This window comes from Micromys minutus (genome assembly GCF_963924665.1).
Source record: "Micromys minutus genome assembly, chromosome: X".
Lineage (NCBI taxonomy): Eukaryota > Metazoa > Chordata > Mammalia > Rodentia > Muridae > Micromys > Micromys minutus.
In genome coordinates, this window is record NC_137970.1 from 97,915,282 (window position 1) to 97,935,978 (window position 20,697).

The window sequence follows — 20,697 nt, forward strand, 5'->3', positions numbered from 1 at the left end:
TGGTCTTGTCATAGAATATCTTAGTTTCTTCATCTACAGTAACAGGGAGTTTTAGTAACCTGGGCTTTTGTTTATTTTTTCCTGGGGTCAGTATGATGTCTGTCTAGGATCTTTTAGCTTTCATATTTTTCAGTGAGAAGTCGGGTTGTAATTATGACCGGTATGCCTTTATATGTTACTTGTTCTGTTTTTCTTACTGCTTTTAAAATTCTTTGTTTTGAACATCCTACGTTTCACTATTTTGTGCCTGGAGAAATTGTTTTTTTCTGGTCCAATCTATTTTGAGTTCTGTATATTTCTTGAATGTTCATGATTATCTCTTTCTTTAGGTTAGAGAAGTTTTCTTCTATAATTTTGTTGAAGATATTTACTGGGCTTTATAGTTGTGAGTCTTTGCTCTCTTCTACACCTATTATTCTTAGGTTTTGTCTTCTCATTGTGTCCTGGATTTCCTGAATGTTTTGGGTTAGGATCTTTTTAATTTTTACATTTTCTCTGACTGTTGTCTATCTTATCTCTGACTTCTATCTTATCCTCTGCCCCTGAGATTCTCTCTTTCATCTTTTGTATTCTGGTGGTGATGCTTGTGTCTGTGACTCCTGACCTCTTTCCTAGGTTTTCTATCCCCAGAGTTGTCTGTATTTATGTTTAATTTCTTGTTTTCATTTCTATTTTTAGATCGTGGATGGTTTTGTTCAATTCCTTCACCTGTTTGCTTGTGTTTTTCAGTTTTCTCTAAGGGCTTGTACTTGTTTATCTTTGTTCTCCTGCATTTCTATAAAGGATTTAAATATGTGATTCTGGAGACCCTCTATCAACAACATGAGGCACAATTTTAAGTCCAAATCTTGTTTGTCTGGTGGGTTGGGATATACACTACTTGATGAGTTGGGAGAGCTGGGTTCTGATGTTGCCAGGTTGTCTTGGTTTCTGTTGCTTAGATTATTGCACTTGCCTCTTGTCATCTTCTTATCTTTGATGCTAGTTGACATTGTTGTCTCTGAGTGGAGCTTTTCTCTTCTGTCCATCTGTAGTCCGTGGGCTCTGGAGGGAGATTGGTCCTGGATGCTCATCTATCTACGGGCAGGCTGAGTTCTGATGGTGATCTGCTGGCTCTAGGTCTCTGTACAGATGGAGGCCTGAAGGCCACAGACTCAAGCAGTATTGTGCTACCTGCTCCTTAAAAGCTCCCAGAGTTCTTTTCCCAGATAATCAGTGGAGAGAGATAGTGTGGGCTCACCCGTGGGCTCAGTAGGAAGAATGCTCCTGAATCTCCTCTGGGTGCTCAGTTCTCTGTGGGCAGGCTGTGAGTCCTGATGAGCAGTTGCCTGTTCTGCCTGTCTCTTTTTCTTTCTTTGTTTCTTTGTTTCTTTTTCTTTCAATAGTATGCAAAAGGCCACTTTGAAATATTAATTATACGTAAAGAAAATGAGGATAATACAAGCCAAAATAAGACAAAACTAATAAACAACAAACAAGCAACAAACAAACAAAAGTAAGAGTCCAAAGAAAAATCTCAAAAAACACATTTAAATTCAGAGACAAATACATTTGCAATTACAGAAATCCCATAAAACCCACAAAATATGAAGCTCTAATATATATGCAAAGTCTTGTCAGTTTACAAAAAGCCCTGATATATTATTATGTAACTAAATTCTCCAAATGCCGTTGAATTTGTTTTCTGCTGGCAGTTACTGCTAGGCATGAGACCTGACCTTAAGACAAGTTTGTGTACCCAGGGAGACTCTGTTGGGAAAAAAAAACAAAACAACAAAAAAAAAACAACAACTAATTTTCTGTTTGAGATAGCTATCAATTATAAATCTCTAGTGAATAACTAAGCTATATTGGTTATCTTCATTAGCTATTAAAATCTTTCATAAATACTTTTGTTTTTTTTGAGAAATTTGTGTTCAGATTAGTCTTCTCTAGGATGGATCCATGGTGCGTTGTCCAGTCCTATGTGAGGGTGTGTGTGTGTGTGTGTGTGTGTGTGTGTGTGTATGTGTGTGTTTATGTGGGTAAAACCCTAAATGCACTTAGACTTTTTATTTGTACATACAAATGTTTACATATGTATATGTTTGTGTCAATATCAATGAAAGAACACTTCTGGAAGTTGAGAGGGAGTGGAGGGAACAGGGAAGAAGTTAGATGAATGATATAAAGTGATGTCAATATAGTCCTAGTATATGAACCTCTCCAAACATGAAAATAGAACCTATCTTTCCAAAATAGAATAGGAGAGATGATTAAATATATACAAAAATCAAGTGTAAAATGATGTACTTATACAATGAAATAGCAAAAAGAAAAAGATGTTCATGTTTTTTATTGAAAATAGATATTTTTCATACAATATATAGTGATGATTGTTTCCCCTCTCTCAATCACTTCATAATTCAAGTCTTACCCATATGCCGAAATCAACACCCTTTGTTTCTCTCTCTCTCCCCTTCTCATATAGAACCATAAAAGCACAAGAGACAAATATAAACACACATATGCATACACAAAAAGCCAATAAAAATAAAATCAAACACTATAACATATAGCCTAATTATATGTAAGGTCAAAAAACCAAACACCTAGACAAAATATTGTGATACAAAAATACTTCAAAGATACCTTTGAGTTCATTTTCTGTTGTATATCAATTGTTGGGCATTGGGCTTTCCCTTAAGTATGGTTTATTTCCTTAGTGAGACTTTATTAGAGAATTATTTTTCCTTTGCTAGTACTTACCAACTAGACATAGCTTTCGGTTTAGGGATAAGGACTTGCATCTATTTTCCAGATCATCATTTAGACCCCTATGACTTAAGTTTTCAAAGGCCCTGTGTACCCCCAGCCTCTGGAAGAGTGTATGCATTTGTCTTGTTGTATCTAGAAGGTATTGTTTTCTTTGTGTCTTCTATCCTCACTATCTCTTACAATTGTTCTGCCTCTTCTTCTAAAACTTACTGTAAACGGAGGGGAGGAATTGTTGGAAACATCCCATTTAAAACTGAGTGTACCTAGGTCTCTTTATCTCTGGACATTGCCAGTCTATGTGTCTCTGTATTTGTTTCTATCTATTACAAGAGTATAGTCTTTAATGATAGCTTGGCAAGGTGGGTCTAGAAGTCATTTCACTGTCTGTTAGAACAGTAGCATTTGGTTTTCCCCTAGGTCTCTGGCCTTTCTAAGTCCTAGGTTCTTAGCCACCCAGCAACTGTTAGAAATGCATACCATCTGTGGAGTGGACTTTAATTCTAATCAGATAATGGCAATTTACTTTCACAATGCCACTATTGTTCTAACTCATCACATGGGCAAGTCATCATTGTAGATCAAAGAGTTTGCAAAAAAATTTTTTTTTCTTTTTCTCTAGAAATTTGCAGGCTACCTTCCAGTTTCATAAACACTAGTTAGAATGCACAAAGGCTTTAGATACTTACCCGCTTAACTTCACTGTATTTCGGGATTCATGTAGGTGTTGACTTCAGCAATAGTGCCTTATTATCAGGTTGTAAAGACCAACATGTAGCTTGGATTATGTGGAGATTTCCATGGGGTCAGTTTGGTCAACAACTCCATTAGATGGAGGGCATTCCTAGCACTTGGGTTTTATATTGTGGAAAGCAATGTCTAGTTGGGACTTTGTCTCCTCAGTTATTAAGTTTACATCAAATACCTTTTACATATTGGGGTAGTATTAGTGAAAATGACAAAGAAATATGCTGAGTCAGACTGCTATCATAGAATACAATCCATATTAACTCTTGAAAACACTATTCTATTGTTTCACAGAATTAACTATATGAACAAGTTGGTGGGGGAATGAAAGAATTAATAGTTTTATTTAGAACAAAATTTTAGACACTGTTATAACAGAGAGATAGACAGTAAAATAATCCTGAGAATATCAGTACTTGCCAAAACTTCATGAAATCAGAGGGTTGCTTAGATGCAATAACATACTGAAAATAACCAGTAGCCTTGTGGCCAAGAAGAAACAAAAAGATTATGGCAGAAATAAATAACATTTACTGAGGGTGAAGGAACAGAACTTGACATAATGATAATGGGAACAGTCCAGTCTCAAAAACGCACATGTTGTACATTTTCTTTTCTAAGTGGTATCTGTATTGAAATACATGAAAGAATAATGACTACTATTTAAAAAGAGAAAGGGTCCAAGTAAGGTTTCTTGACAAGTAAAAAAAGAAAGTATAATAGGAAATGAATGTGATCAAACATGGTTGTTAAAATGTCACAATGTAATACAATTTTGAAAATGTATATATATATATATATATATATATATATATATATATATATATATATATATGATAGATAGATAGATAAATAAAGGAAAAAAACAAATAAGGAGAACTTTCTGTAAAGAACTTTAATGACAATGTGTTCCCACAATGTTTTACTTTTGGAGTTTGTAACTATAGGAATTGTAGAGACTAAAGGAATTTGCCAACCAATAACCTGCCCAACTCAGGATACATCCAATGGACAAGCACCAATTCCTAACAATATTAATGATACTCTCTTATAATTGCAGAGAGGAGCCTAGCATGACTGTGCTCTTGGAGGCTTTACCCAGCAGCTGACTGAAACAGAAACAAATATTCAGTCAAACATTGGAGAGGTTGGGGATGTTTTTGGAAGAGTTAGAGGAATGGTTAAAGGTCCTGAAAGAGATAGGAGGCCGAAAGAAGGAACATCAGAGTCAAGTAACCTGGACCCCTGGATGCTCTCATAGATTTAACTATCAACCAAAGTGTACACAAGAGCTGAACAAAGTCCCCCAACAGATATGTTGCAGATGTGCAGTCCAGTCTACATGTGTGTGTCCTAACAACTGGAGCTAGGATGTCCCTAAAGCTATAGTCAATTGTGGAATTTGTGCCCCAACAGGGATGCTTTGTCTGACATCAGTGGGAGAGGATGCATGTATTTCTTCAGAGAATTGATGTGCTGTGCCAGGGTAGGAGAATACCAAGGGTGTGGGCCTGTCCTCTCGGAAGTGATGGGGAAGGAGAATGGGGGATGGGCTCTGTGAGGGGTTAAAGGGCAGCATTTGGGATGAGAAAAAAATAAAGAAGGAGAAAAGATAGGAACAAAAAGAAAAAGAAAGAGAAAAAGAGAGAAAGAAAGAAAGAAAGAAAGAAGAAAAGGAAAAAAGAAAACTTCTGATGTAATAAACCACTAAGTTAAAGATAAATTAAGTTTGAAGTTTATGTAAGTAATTATGCAACTAATTAAAACACTTTATGTATATTTTTTTGAGAAGTGAAGCAATTTTAATGTCAATGCGTGTTACAAATTGGGTGATAATCAAAATCAGTACAAAAAGTTAAAAGAATGAATAAATGACTACATTTTAGAAAATGATAGGAAATACATGACAGGCAGAAATTTGATAAAATCTAAATGACTAATATAATTGGAGGTGAAACGTATTCAGAAACAAGTTTTAGCATAATTATAAATTCCTCTAAATCTTTACACTTTAATATAAAATAAGCAATAAAATTAAAATATGCAAGTCCCTGACTACTGTTTTTGTTTTAATATAAATATGTTGCTGTGATGTGGGAAGCATCTATTTCAATACCTCATGCAGATACAGATCTTTAGAAAGCCCAAGCCATGTAAGGACAATTACAATCATGCAGCATTAACTATTGCAAACAATTTGTCTGATTCAGAGAACCAACTGTATGAGTATAATGAAACTGAAGGTATGTAAGAACAGTTGGAATTCAAAAAGGCTTTTAGACATTGAAACAAAAACAGATAAACAGTGTTCTTTGGATAAAACTGTATCTTGAAATAATAAGTATCATTATTACCAGAAGGAAAGAGGAAGAAAGTGACAAAAAGAAAAACAAAACACAATTACTGAACAATTATTTCTGTTTGGTTCTTTAATATCTATTATCTCATTTTGTTCATGTATTTTACTACATGTTTAGTAGTGCCATCTGTACATGGGGGATACAAAATTTGAAGCTTCAAGGATGAATTATTTCCATAATTAAATAGCTTGAGTTGAGCCCAGTTGTTTCTCATATAACCAGGAGCCTCACAACTGAATGTGGTTGTCATGAGAACTAGGAAACAACTGAAAATTAATTAAAGGCAAACATCTAATGAATCTGAAGTGCTTCTAGCATCATTTTTTAGTGTTGTATCGTGAAACTTTGCTGCAGGGTTGGTTTTAAACACCTGCTGTGTGTACTTTGCACAGTGTAGGCCTCTATAATACAAATGCTCACAAATATTGCCTGAAACATGTTGGCACCAATTAGAAATTATTGTATGTTATGAATTATAGCGTTTTTACTATCTTAAGTTGTAATACTTTAATTACAGAAAACAAAGACTCATATTTTCCCATCATGATTCATCAGCATATATAATGTCAGCACAAATATCCACATTACTACACATACAATTTTGCTTTTATCTTTAATTAATAGAAGACATAAATATTAAGTAATTAAAATATTTAGTGTGTGTCTGTGTATATATGTTTGTAGGTATTTTAGTTTGTGTGTTTGTGTACACATATGTGAGTAGATATAGTCCGAACTTCTATGTTGGTTGTCTTTTTCAATCTATTTCCATCTTTGCCTAGGAAACAGTCTTTCATTGTTCGTGAGCTCACAAATTCTGCTAAATTAGGTGACTAGAAATTTGCAGGTTTCTCCCTAGTATAGTAATCGCAAGCACAAATCTTGGTGTCCATGATTGTTGTAAATGTAAACTCAGATGCTCATGCTTGGAAGATGAGCTCTTTGATAAATGGCTAATCTGTTCATCTCTAAAACAATTTTTTTTTCTGATTTATTTTTGGTAAGTTCTTGGTTTCACAGGTCACTAAACCTAGAGTTACATAACATTGTTTTTCAGCCCAAAAGAGTTTTGAATGAAGCAGTGTTTCACAAGTAACTCTTTAATCTGGCACACTGTGCTACTTAAGTATACTATTGAAATATTAATTTATTGTGGTAGGGGATACAATGAAATGTTGTTGCAGACATATCAGAATTTCTGGGAAATGAACCCTGGCATCAGATTTCTGTTTAAGTTACAGAAGTTATCTTGGTTTTCAGGCAGAGATGAAAATGCTTACTAGATGAGAAATAGAAAATTTCATTGGGTAGTGGGTTTGTGAAGAATACCACAGTTTAATAGACTCTACCCACACTAATTTTCACTATGACATCTGAAAATTTCTCTAGGTACTCTGATTATTTTATATCTTCAACGTTTAGCTTTGTTACTACTTTTACTTGATTGGAGTCTCTGTTTGCGAAATATTTATTCTTTAAAGTAATTAGTATTGAGCATCTACTGCATACTAGCCAATCTGCCTGGCAGCATAGTATATCTGCAATATAAACATATACATGTATAAATACATATATAGAAACATATACACATGTGTAAATACATATATACAAATGTATTTCCAAATGTATATAGACATGATTTGTGGTGGAATGCACATTCAAAAGGAGTAAGGAAAAAGAAAGGAAATTTAGAAGTAGAATATCAGAAATACCATATACAATATTGCAGAAGATATAGATAGTGAGATAATGACATTCATAGGATATTTCTTTATGAGTTATTGGTAAAGAAGTCCCGAGTGTCATCCAAACCATCACCAGCTATAGCTATTGGGTTGTATACTGTACTTAGGTAGTAAGACCCCAAAGCTGAAGAGATTACACATATTTATTACAACCCATAGCAAAATCAACATGGATTTGTGCATAAATCATTCTCACTGATAACTAGTTTACATAGCAGCAACTACAGCAAAATGCTATGTAATTTTCTGGAGACAAAAACAATCAGTGGTCTTACACAGTGCTGGGCTATGAGTGATGAAAACAAAAATAAACAAAAACAAAAACAGTCACTGATCAAACTAAAACTATGTGCCTACTGGTATAATTCTGTCATTATGGGTATAGTAATAATATATAATACATAATATATATATATATATATATATAATTATATTATATATACATATATACATATACATATATATATATATACATATATATATATATACATAGATTGAATATGAGGCCTCCTCCACATGAAGGATTTCATTAATGGAAATATAAACCTTGTCAGATGCCCATGAATGTGGAGACTACAGGCCCTGATCCAAACTGATTTTACTAAATGGTCATGCTGTCAAAAAGTCTTCTAAATGGATCCGTACTACTCTCAACTTTGGTCAGAGAAGTTTCTTTCTGCTCTTGGTAGTGTTCATGCATAAACTCTTATTTCATAAAAGCAGCAGGTACAAGTACCTCTGAGGATGCAGATGTAGATGAGTAATCTATATCAACCTTTTACAGTCTAATTCTAAGACAACTTATGGAAAGTAAGTCAGAGAGAATCATGTTGAGAATTCTGGAGTGCTGACATCTGGACATAATATGGGTTCTACACCCATCAACTCACAGCATTTGTGGTTACCTACACAAGGCCAAGCCTGTCAGGATTCCATGATGAATGGAGGAAGAAACCCCAAGATCCCACCCCTGTCACAAAAGCTCTGAATAATCGATGGCTGTTCTGGGAAGGAAAGTCACTTTTCCTTTGGTGGCACTAGAAAATTGCTCATGTCCTGGTTCATGACAAAGTGAGAACATACAGAGGCTGCACTCAGTAGACTCCAGGGTAAGGTTTGGAACTAATAACAAAACAAATAATAAAAAAAAACCCAGAAAGATGAAAAATAGATATGGTGGTAGCACTAGGTAGAGTTAAAGAATGATAGTAAGGGATAGGTATGTCCCATATCATTTCAATGTAAATATACTAGAAATGATGGGCAATGATACTAAACTTATACCTACTCAATATCAAGGAATCAATTAAAATTTTCAAATTCATAATTTTAAAAATGTTACAAAAATATTTATACTTTTATCTTCTTACTTTCAATAATAATTATTTTAGTATTATTTTAGCTAGCTGAATTTTTTCCCTTATCTTGCTCTGGTGAAAGCTAAGTTTTTCAGTGACAATATTTTATGAGATAAAAGAAAATGATGATGAATTGACTCATGTTCAACAACTATATATTATTTTCCCATGGTGTTTATTTATTGTTTCTAAGTAAGTTTTATCTGGAGTTGCTTTATACACCCAAAATTCTCCTAAATTATAACTTAGAACTACATTCACGTAATGCTGACAAGTGATTGATGTCTTTTTGTTTGTAAAACAGACAAAAAAGCAGAGGCAGTATTATTTTGGAAACATTCATGAAGAAAGAATGCAGTGCTTTGAAAAGGATTAACTACTTCACAAGCTTGAATGTTGTTTCATTCAGTTTCTCCCCTATCATTTTTGTTAACTGTTAATAATTGCTTGCATTAAGCTAAAATAGCTCTCTTGAGATGACAGAGTTGATTTAAAACATTGTTAATGATGGAAAAAATGGATCTTTTTATTTTTTTTTTTTACGTATTCTCTTAGAATTGGGAAAATTATATTGGAGAATCATTTTGGTTAAGTTTAATATATCTTATCTTCTTTAATTTTGCCTCCTCAATAGGCACACTAAGAAAGCAATAATTCTAAAAAATTCAACTTTGACTGAAGCTTATTAATTCCACTGACTGTTTATATATTTCAAATTGTTTGTGTTTGTAGGTCAATAGCGGAAATTCGAATAAGTAATTTCTAAACTTACTATACATTAACAAATTATGTATAATTAAGCAATGGCTATTTGTATTGATTAAACATGATTTCTAAGGTATAGTGAAAAGTCGTATTATTCTCTATGAAGTGTTACAGTTGTTTCTGCAAACCGACTTTTTTATATTAAAATTGGTTTCAATAAGCATGTATTAATTCTATATAGCAATATGTTTTATAAATTCATTTTATTCAAGTACATAATTTCCATTGATCATATATTAAATACTTATTAAACGTGTTTCTCTTTGTTGTGCTCAATTGCATTACAAGACTTTAAGTAACCTATTAGAGCAAGGACTAAGATTGTTTCACAGGTCAGAGAATAGTCTGTTAAGACAGAGTGCCAAGAGCAAGAACTCACAAATAAGGCTTTAAGAGTTTGTTTATATCTGAGTGACTGATAGAAACAAAGAATGGAGTAATGCTCATCTAGCATATTAAAATATATGGTTTTTAAAAAAATATTTGCAAGAATCGCATAGCCAGGTTTGAGGAGAAAGTGCTATTTGTAAATTGTTTGGTCTGCAAACATAAATATTTTTTAAACCCCAGAAACCATGTAAAAAAAACTTGGATATCAATACCATACATGAGAAGTTCTCAGAGTAGTTGGTAGTTAGACTATGCAAGGGAATCCCAAATCATCCAGCCAGTCTATGGCTATTGCCATCAGTTGAACCCCAGAGGTGGAAAAAAACTCCGTATTGCTAAAGACACCACATGCTTCAGTCACAAGGTAATCAGTTTCTTCAGCAAGAATATATATAAGTGTTTCCTCCCTGAGAACTAGCTTTAATGGTACAAAAGTCATTGTTCAAGCTTCCAAAGGATGAAATCAAATAACATTTGTACCCAGTTAGGATGCATATGAAACAGAAGTCCAAGCATGTTAGCAGTCCCTAAATCCTGAACACTGGTTAATAAATCTAATAAAATTTTATTGAAGATTATATATTTAATAAAAATTTGAAAAGGCAGTAAATATGTTTGTAAACTAAACATTCTAATATATATATATAGATATACATGTAGATATGTATATATATGTGTGTATATGTGGTTATATTTTTCATATAGTATATATAGAAAAGTTAAACAATAGCTGGTTGCAATCTAATAACACCTAGAGCAAAACCAACAATAATATTATAGACAAGATGAGCTGGTATTACTATTATTATTATTACAACATTAGATTCTAAATTTGGAAGACATAGTGTACCAAAGTAAATCATCTAAACATTACCTTAAATAATGATAAAACATACTAAAAGGCAATTATTTTCCCCAAATAGACAATATAGTAAAATAACCAATTCTTTTACATAGTTTCTCTTTCTTTCAATATATTACCACTTGTAAGTTTACATTCCCCAAATATGTCATGCATTCTACTTCTTTGTAACAACTGCTGTAGTAGAAAGCACTACTAGTTTCATGATGGTAAAAAGGACTACTCTATACAAATGCTAGCAAGAATGTTTGCGAGTCTCCTTTTTCATTATGGTGCCATATACATTCTATATTTCATTTACCTTTAATTTCCTCATGTGTAGTAATTTTTGAACAATAAAAAAATATCTTTAAATAATATAAAGACTTTTCAGGGGGTCATACACAAGAAAGAAGTAGACCTTCAGCAAAGAGATTTGCTTTGCAATTACCCTTAGTTTAGCCAGAAATGTTAACTAGTAGTGGTCTCCTCAGAACACTAGTGGGACACTGAAGTAAAGAGGGCAGAGAAAATTAGATAGATGGAGGATGAATAGAAGTTCCATGAAATTCTGCTTTTTGGCATGGTGTAGATGCTCCAATTATGAAATACAACATCTGTTGTTACTTTTAGAAGATCCTGCATAAATGGAAGCATTTAGTTTTCCACTGGGATGGGGGAGGGACACATGTGACCAAATGAGTATCTACTGACACCTAATGGTTGTTAGAGAAGTAAGTTAAGTTTTCCGCATGGCGCAGTTATCTACTATCCAATAAATAGTCTCAGACTCATGTACATGTATGCTAAATTCAGAGGATTATTATTTTTTAAATACGTGGAACCATTCCAGTGGGAATAGGATCAGGATAAGAGAGGTGGAAATGAGAAGTGAATATGATTAAATTATATTATAAAATGTATGAAAGTATTGAAAAAACACATAATTAAAGAAAAAAAAATCATCTATTGGACAGGGGTAAGATGAGAAATGGGAGGATTTTGAAGGGGGAAATTTTGGAGGTACTGGAGATATAAAAGACAAGAGTTGATACAATTACATTTTAATTAAATTTAAATTTCCTTGTTTTTCAAGAATTTTTAATGAATCTATTTTACAAATACACTGGAGAATCATTTAATTCATTGGATGCAATCCTGGACCACAAGTTGGCACACTCCTTTGCAACTGGACCTGTGGTAGCAGAACCTTTTATCTCACCTTTATTGTTCACTATGACCCCTGCATTATCTTCAAAATAAAGAAACACCTCATCTTTTCTTTGATATGACTTTTGTTGTCAAATTACCACTGCTGGATGTACCTTTTTTCTTAGCGCTGGTTTGCCTTTCTTAACTGTGGCTGTCACCATGTCACCATGTCACCCACACCAACAGCAGGAAGTCTGTTCAGCCGTCCCTTGGTTCCCTCACAGAGATGATGTACAAGTTTTTGGATCCTGTATTGTCAGCACAGTTGATCACAACTCCTACCGGAAGACCCAGGGAAATCCGGAATTTTGCTCCCTAGGACCCACCATGTCCTTGCTTCGATATCTTGAGCGTCCAAAAAGAGTCCAGATTAAAGCTCTATTAAAAAGTTTTAGGCCGAGAGGATAAATGTTTCATAATTATTATAGAAATTTTAATATAAGAGAAAATAAAGGAACAGGAATGTAAAAACATTTAATAGTGTTTAATGACCTGGGTAATTATAGTAAAAGGACAGAAACATTCCATCATCTAATAGTGGCTGTTTATAGGTGTACTACATTTATCAGAAAATCAACATAGATAAACATGACTTTTCCCAACTATTTTTCTTTGATGTGAATATTTTTATAGTTTTTATAAAAAATATTTCAATATTTTTGTCATGATCAATGCATTCTGGATCAAAGAATATGTTTTAATTGCTTACTATGACTTATTTGTTGCCTCTATTTTTTTATCATTAAAAAATCTCACAAATTATTATATGATGGACTGAATTGTGTAGTATCACATTTCTCTATTTAACTCCATAATTTATGGGAAACAATATAGATAATGATCAGAAATAGACTGGACTAAATTCATTCCACAAATTTGTCATATTTAATGATATTTTTAGATTTTTTAAAACCCCGTTTCATTAAGAATAAATAAGTCCGTGATACTGTACTTTGGAAATACAATCATATAATTTACTAAAATAAAATAAAATCTGTGGTCAATATTTTCTTCATTCATGAAGAGGATAAATTGCTTATCTGGAAAGATTTTAAAAAATGCAAAGTGAGAGATGTGACAGAGCCTACTGCTTTAAGGTGTATTCAAAAACATTATTTCAATTTGTCCCAATTTCCCTTTCGATCATTCTAATTCCTCAAAATGTCATGCTTACTATGAACAAAGAAAGTAGTTCTAATAATGTAAAAGCTTCACAAAAAATGCATAATTCTCCCTCTTAATGTACACTTAAAATCACCCAAATTCCAGCTTTATTACCTTTGCATCTATTTATACAAACAACATTAATACCAATAGTTTGAAACATTTCTTTTGTCTTAGCATTTTTGTCATATTTTATATTAGTACACAAAGATTCAACTTATTCCTAAAATCAAGTATAGATATATTCTCTGTAAAGAAGAAGAAAAAACAAAGAAAAAAAACTATCCTTTAGTATCTATTCTTCTCATTTGTTCATAAATTGTTTCTCTTTTTATCTACTATGGACCAAAACATAATTGAATTAAAACAATCCTTTTCTAATAGAAGTATATTGACAGCATTTTGAGGGGAGTGCGGACAGAGGGTCCTACCTATAACCAAGAATGTATTTGCCTGGCAGCAAAAAAAATGTCATTGGATATATTAATAACATGTGATGGTATAAATTGTGCCCACATTAATTTCAATAACATTTTTGTAGATTTTTTTTTACTTAAATTGCATTGCTTGGGAATATTTTTTCTTATTGGTATTTTGCTTATATATTTTTACTTCTTTTTTTCAAAACGATTTATTTTACAAAACAAAGATAAATGTACAGATTTTAAACATTTTTTTGCTTAAAATTATACATTTTTGTCAGTACTGTTTTTTCAGATATTAAAATAATTTTTACATAAAACTATGTGAATATATTTTTTAGTCAGTACTTGATTTTTTCAAGGGCTTGACAGTATGCATTGAAAACCTAATAGTTACAATGAGCATAAAGTACATGCAAAACAAAACACAACATAGAAATTGTCAAAGTCTTCTTGTTTTGTAAATATATATTTTTTTATTTTCTTTATTTCCTAGACTTCATACAGTCTGTGAGTTGTTTCTGGGGGAGTGCAAGCCTCTGGGGTTAGCATCCCAATATCAGTGACTGCATATTATGTCTGTTCTTTTGTGACTGGGTTATCTCACTCAGGATGATATTCTCTAGAAGCAGCCACTTTCTTAAGAATTTGGTTAAGTCATTGTTTCTGGTGGCTGAGTAGTATTCCATTGTGTAAATGTACCACAATTTTTGTATCCATTCATCTTCTGAAGGACATCTGGGTTCTTTCCAGCTTCTGGCTATTATAAATAGAGCCACTATGAACATTGTGGTGCATATATCTTTGTTGTGTATTAAAGTGTCTCTGGGGTATACGCCCAGAAGTGGAATAGCTGGGTCTTCAGGTAGTACTATATCCAATTTTCTGAGGTATTGCCAGACTGATTTCCAGAGTGGTTGTATTAGTTTGCAACCCCACCAACAGTGGAGAAGGGTTCCTCTTTCTCCGAAGCCTCGCCAACATCTGCTGTCAACTGATTTTTGGATCTTGGCCAATCTGACTGGTGTTAGGTGGAATCTCAGGGTTGTTTTGATTTTCATTTCCCTGATAGCTAAGGATGTGGAGCACTTCCTCAGATGTTTCTCGGCCATTCGGAGTTCCTCAACTGAGAACATTTTGTTTAGCTCTGTTCCCCATTTTTAATAGGGTTATTTGATTTTCTGGTGTCTAGCTTTTTGAGTTCCTTGTATACCTTGGATATTAGGCCTCTATCTGATGTGGAGTTGGTAAATATCTTTTTCCATTCTGTTGGTTGCCTTTAGTTTTTTTGAAGATGTCCTTAGCCTTAGAGAAACTTTGCAATCTCATTAAGTCTCATTTGTTAATCTTTGACCTTAGAGATTGAGCCATTGGTGTTTTGTTCAGGAAATTTTCTCCTGTGCCTATGTGTTCCAAGGCTTTCCCTACTTTCTCATCTAATAGTTTCAGTGTATCTGGTTTAATGTGGAGATCTTTGATCCACTTACACTTGAGCTTTGTACAAGGAGATAAGAAAGGGTCTATTTTCATTCTTTTGCATGCTGAGTGCCAGTTGGACCAGCACCATTTGTTGAATAGGCTGTCCTTTTTCCATTGAATGTTTACTGCTCCTTTGTCAAAAATCAGGTGACCATATACATGAGGGCTCATTTCTGGATCTTCTATTCTATTCCATTGATCCACTTGCCTATTTATGTATCAGTACCATGCAGTTTTCAGCACAATTGCCTTGTAATATAGCTTGAGGTCAGGGATAGAGATTCCCGTAGATTTTTTTTGTTGTTGAGGATGGATTTAGCTATTCTAGGTCATTTGTTATTCCATATGAATTAGCACATTGATCTTTCCAATTCCATGAAGAACTGGGTTGGAATTTTGATGGGGATTGCATTAAATCTGTAGATTGCTTTTGGTAGGATGGCCATTTTTAAGATGTTGATCTTTCCAATCCATGAGCATGGGAGATCTTTCCATTTTCTGAGATTCTCCTCAATTTCTTTCTTTAGAGGTTTGAAGTTCTTGTCCTACAGGTCCTTCACTTGCTTAGTTAGAGTAACACCAAGGTATTTCATAGTTTCTGTGACGATTGTGAAGGGTACCTTTTCCCTAATTTCTTTCTTCACATGTTTGTCCTTTGAGTATAGAAAGGCTACTGATTTGTTCGAGTTAATTTTGTATCCAGCCACTTTGCTGAACTTGTTTATCAGCTGTATGAGTTCTCTGGTGGAATTTTTGGTGTCACTCAAGTACACTATCATGTCATCTGCAAAGAGTGATGTTTTTATCTCTTCCTTTCCGATTTGTATCCTCTTGGTCTCCTTTTGCTGTCTAATTGTTCCAGCCAGGAATTCCAGTACTATGTTGAATAAGTAGGGGGAGAGTGGGCAACCTTTTCGAGTCCCTGATTTTTGTGGGATTGGTTCAAGTTTCTTGCCATTAAGTTTGATGTTGGCTGTTGGTTTGCTGTATATTGCTTTTATTATGTTTAGGTATGGACCTTGGATTCCTGTTCTTTCCAGAACTTTTAACATGAAGGTGTGTTGGATTTTGTCAAATGCTTTCTCAGCATCTAGTATGATGACCATGTGATTTTGATCTTTGAGTTTGTTTATATGGTGGATAACATTGATAGATTTCCTTATACTAAACCATCCCTGCATCCCAGGGATGAAGCCTACTTGGTCATGATGAATGATCGTTTTAATGTTTTCTTGGATTCGGTTTGCAAGGATTTTGTTGAGTATTTTTGCATCAATGTTCATAAGAGAGATAGGTCTGAAGTTCTCTTTCCTTGTAGGGTCTTTGTGTGGTTTAGGTACAAGGGTTATTGTAGCCTCAAAAAATGAGTTAGGTAGTATTCCATCTGATTCTATATTTTGGAATAGTTTGGAGAGTATTGGTGTAATATCCCCAATAAATGTCTGATAGAATTCTGCACTGAACCCGTCTGGACCTGGGGTTTTTTGGTTGGGAGACTTTTGATGACTTCTTCTATTTCTTTAGGTGTTATAGGTTTATTTAGATGGTTTACTTGGTCTTGGTTTAACTTTGGGATCTTGTATCTGTCTAGAAATTCATCGATTGACTCCAGATTTTCCAATTTTGTGGAGTATAAGTTTTTGTCGTAGGATCTGATGATTTCTTGAATTTCCTCAGTTTCAGTTGTTATGTCCTCACTTTCCTTTCTGATGTTGTTAATTTGTATACTCTCTCTTTGCCCTCTAGTTAGTCTTGCTAGGGGTTTATCAATATTGTTGATTTTCTCAAAGAACAAACTTTTGGTTTTGTTTTTTTTTTTTTTCAATGGTTCTTTTTGATTCTATTTGGTCTATTTCTGCCCTAATTTTGATTATTTCTTGCCGTCTACTCTTTTTGGGTATATCTGCTTCCTTCTGTTCTAGGGCTTTTCGCTGTGCTGTCAGGTTGCTCATGTTAGCTCTCTCCATTTTCTTTTTGGAAGCAATTAGGGCTATGAGTTTTCCTCTCAGTACTGCTTTCTCTGCATCCCATAGATTTGGGTATGTTGTGTTTTTGTTTTCGTTGAATTCTAGAAAATCCTTAATTCCTTTTTTTATTTCTTCTTTGAACCCGCTATCATTTAACAGAGTGTTGTTTAGTTTCCATGTGTATGTGTGCTTTTTGTTGTCTTTTTTGTTGTTAAAGACCAGCAGTAAATCATGGTGATCTGAGAGGATGCATGGGAGTATTTTAATCTTCTTATATTGATTGAGGCTCGCTCTGTGTCCAATTATGTGGTCAGTTTTCAAGAAGGTGCCATAGGGTGCTGAGAAGAAGGTGTATTCTTTTACTTTAGGATAATATGTTCTGTATATATCTATGAATTCTAGTTGGTTCAAAGTCTCTGCTAGTTTTGCAGTGTCCTTGTTCAGTTTCTGTTTCCATGATCTGTCCATTGGGGAGAGTGGGGTATTAAAGTCTCCCACTATTATTGTGTGAGGCGAAATGAATTTTTTGAGCTTTTGTAGGATTTCTTTTATGAACGTGGGTGCTTTTTTATTTGGAGCATATATGTTAAGGATTGAGAGTTTCTCCTGACAGATTTGGCCGGTAATGTGTAAAAAGTGTCCTTCCTTATCTTTTTTGATAACTTTTGGTTGGAAATTTACTTTATTCGATATTAGAATAGCCACTCCAGCTTGCTTCTTGGAGCTGTTTGCTTGGAAGTTTTTTTCCTACCCTTTAACTCTGAGATAGTGTCTGTCTTTGTCTCTGAGATAAGTTTCCTGTATGCAGCAAAAGGGTGGATTTTGTTTATGTATCCAGTCTGATAGCCTATGTCTCTTTATTGGGGAGTTGAGTCCATTTATGTTAATAGATATCAAGGAATAGTTGTTTCTCTTTCCTGCCATTATTGCTTTCGTGGGTTGAGTTGTGTCTGTGTCTTTTTCTTCTTTTAGTTTTCTTGTTTAGGAGTTTTCTTGTTTTTACTAGGCTGTATTTTCCCTCATTGTATTGGGTTTTCCACCTATAATTCGTTGTAGTGCTGGGTTTGTGGTCAGATATTGTATAAATTTTGATTTGTCTTGAAATATCTTCATTTCTCCATCGATGGTGATTGATAGTTTTGCTGGGTATATCAGCTTGGGCTGCTACTTGCGTTCTCTTAGGGTGTGCATGATGTCTGTCCAGGCTCTTCTTGCTTTCATAGTCTCTGTGGAGAAATCGGGTGTGAGTCTGATTGGTCTGCCTTTATATGTTACCTGACCTTTTTCCCTTACTGCTTTTAGTATTCTTTCTTTGCTTTGGGCACTTGATGTTTTTACTATTATGTGTCGGAGGTATTTCTTTTCTGGTCCAACCTATTTGGAGTTCTGAAGGCTTATTTTATGCTCGTGGTTATCTCATTCTTGAGGGTAGGGAAGTTTTCTTCTACGATTTTTTTGAAGATATTTACTGTGCCTCTTAGTTGATACTCTTCTCACTCTTCTATTCCTTTAACCTTAGGTTCATTCTTCTCATTGTGTCCTGAATTTCCTGGACATTTTTGTGAGGAGCTTTTTGTTTTTTGCATCTTCTCTGGCTGTTTTGTCTATGTTTACAATGTTGTCTTCTGCTCCCGAGATTCTCTCTTCCATCTATTGTAATCTATTGGAAATGCTTGCTTCTGTGATTCCTGATTTTTTTTTTTTTTAGGTGTTCTGACTCTAGGGTTATCTCTTTTATTGTTTTCTCTATTGTGTCAATTTCTGTTATAAATTCCCTCTTCGATTCCTTCATCTCTTTGATTCTGTTTTCCTCTAGTTCTTTGAGTTCTTTGAGTGTTTTTCTTGTTTCCTCTTTAAAAGCTTCTGAATCTTTTTGCTTTTCCTCCCGTTCTTGTTTAAGTATCTCTATCAGCATCTTGAGGTATGATTTCAGGTCTTTGTCTTCCTTTTCTGGAGTGTTTGGAATTCCGATGTTTGCTGTTATGGGAGAGCTGGGTTTTGGTGTTGCCAGGTTGTCTTGGTTTCCTTGGGATATACTCTTTTGCTTTACTCTTGCCATTTTGTTTTCAGTGATATGTTCTTACCTTTTCCTTGTATCTGGTCTGTGTCCCTGGATCTCCACTTGTCCAGGTGGCAGATGGGTCGAGCCCTGTTCTATGCATCAGAGTGGTCGGCTGAAAACAGAAGTTCTCAAGTTCTATTCCGGGTGTCTGAATCAGACAGTGTGGGGCAGGCCAAGGCAGGGGGTGCACTTTCTGTGTCCACTCAGCAGAGATCTCTCTGCTCCCTGGCAGCCCAGGTCTCCCACCCACCAGTTGCTTAGCCTTCACGAGTTGCTGTTCTGGGTGGCAGATGGGCCAGGCTCTGCTCTGCGTTTTGAAGTCACCACCGGGTGGAAACAAGTTCAAAATTTCTTTTCCTGGTAGCTGAATCGGGCAGCGCAGGGCAGGGCAAGGTAGGGGGTGCACTTTCTGTGTGCACTCCGTAGAGATCCCTCTGCTCCCTAGCAGCCTAGGTCCTCCACTCACCAGTTTTTCAGCCTTTATGAGCTGCTGTTCTGGGTGGCAGAAGGGCCAGGCTCCGCTCTGTGTCCTGAAGTCGCCACCGGGTGGAAACAAGTTCGAAATTTCTGTTCCTGGTAGCGGTTGCTCAGCCTCTACGAGTCGCTGTTCTGGGTGGCAGATGAGCCAGGCTCTGCTCTGCGTCCTGTAGTCGCCTCCGGGTGGAAACAGAAGTTCCTAAGTTCTGTTCCAGGTCACAGTTATTCAGCCTTTACGAGCTGCCATTCCGGGTGGCAGATGGGCCAGTCTCCGCTCTGTGTCCAGTTCCTCAGCCTCTACGAGCCGCCATTCTGGGTGCCAGATGAGCCAGGCTCTGCTCTGCATCCTGAAGTGGCCTCCGGGTGGAAACAGAAGTTCCTAAGTTCTGTTCCACGTCACAGTTGTTCAGCCTTTACGAGCTGCCGTTCTGGGTGGCAGATGGGCCAGGCTCCGCTCTCTTTATTAGTAATTTTATCCAGTAAATAAAGTTGTGACAAAAAAGAAAAAAAAGAAAATAAAAATAGATCGATATTTGTCACATTGCACATAGTTCAAGTCTAAGTGAATCAAGGACCTCAACACTAAACCAGATACATCGAACCATTTTGAAGAGAAAGTGGGGAAGTGCCTCAAACACGTAGCTACAGGGCAAATTTTCCTGAACAGAACTCCAATAACTCAGGCTCTACATTCAAGAATTAATAAATGGAACCTCATGTAACTAGAAAGAACATAGTCAATAAGACAGATTGGAAATAAGACAAATCAGCAACCTGCAGACTGGGAAAAAAAAAAAAAACTTCACTAACCCCACATTTAATAACGGGCTAATATATATATATATATATATATATATATATATATATATATATATTATATATATTATATATATGGATGAAGCTGATGACCAAAACAACAACAAAAAAAAAAAAACCCCAAAAAAAACAATAAAA

At 34.8% G+C, this 20,697-nt stretch overlaps 1 pseudogene across 1 annotated transcript in view; it reads right to left on the reverse strand.

The window, feature by feature from the left end:
* Positions 1 to 12,075: 12,075 nt before the first annotated feature.
* The window catches only part of LOC308415148 (large ribosomal subunit protein uL14-like), an 87,075-nt pseudogene continuing 78,453 nt past the window's right edge, over positions 12,076 to 20,697 (reverse strand). Inside the window, exon 3 of the transcript in view lies at positions 12,076 to 12,550. The product of the transcript in view is annotated as a large ribosomal subunit protein uL14-like (transcript). The remainder of the gene's footprint in view (positions 12,551 to 20,697) is intronic.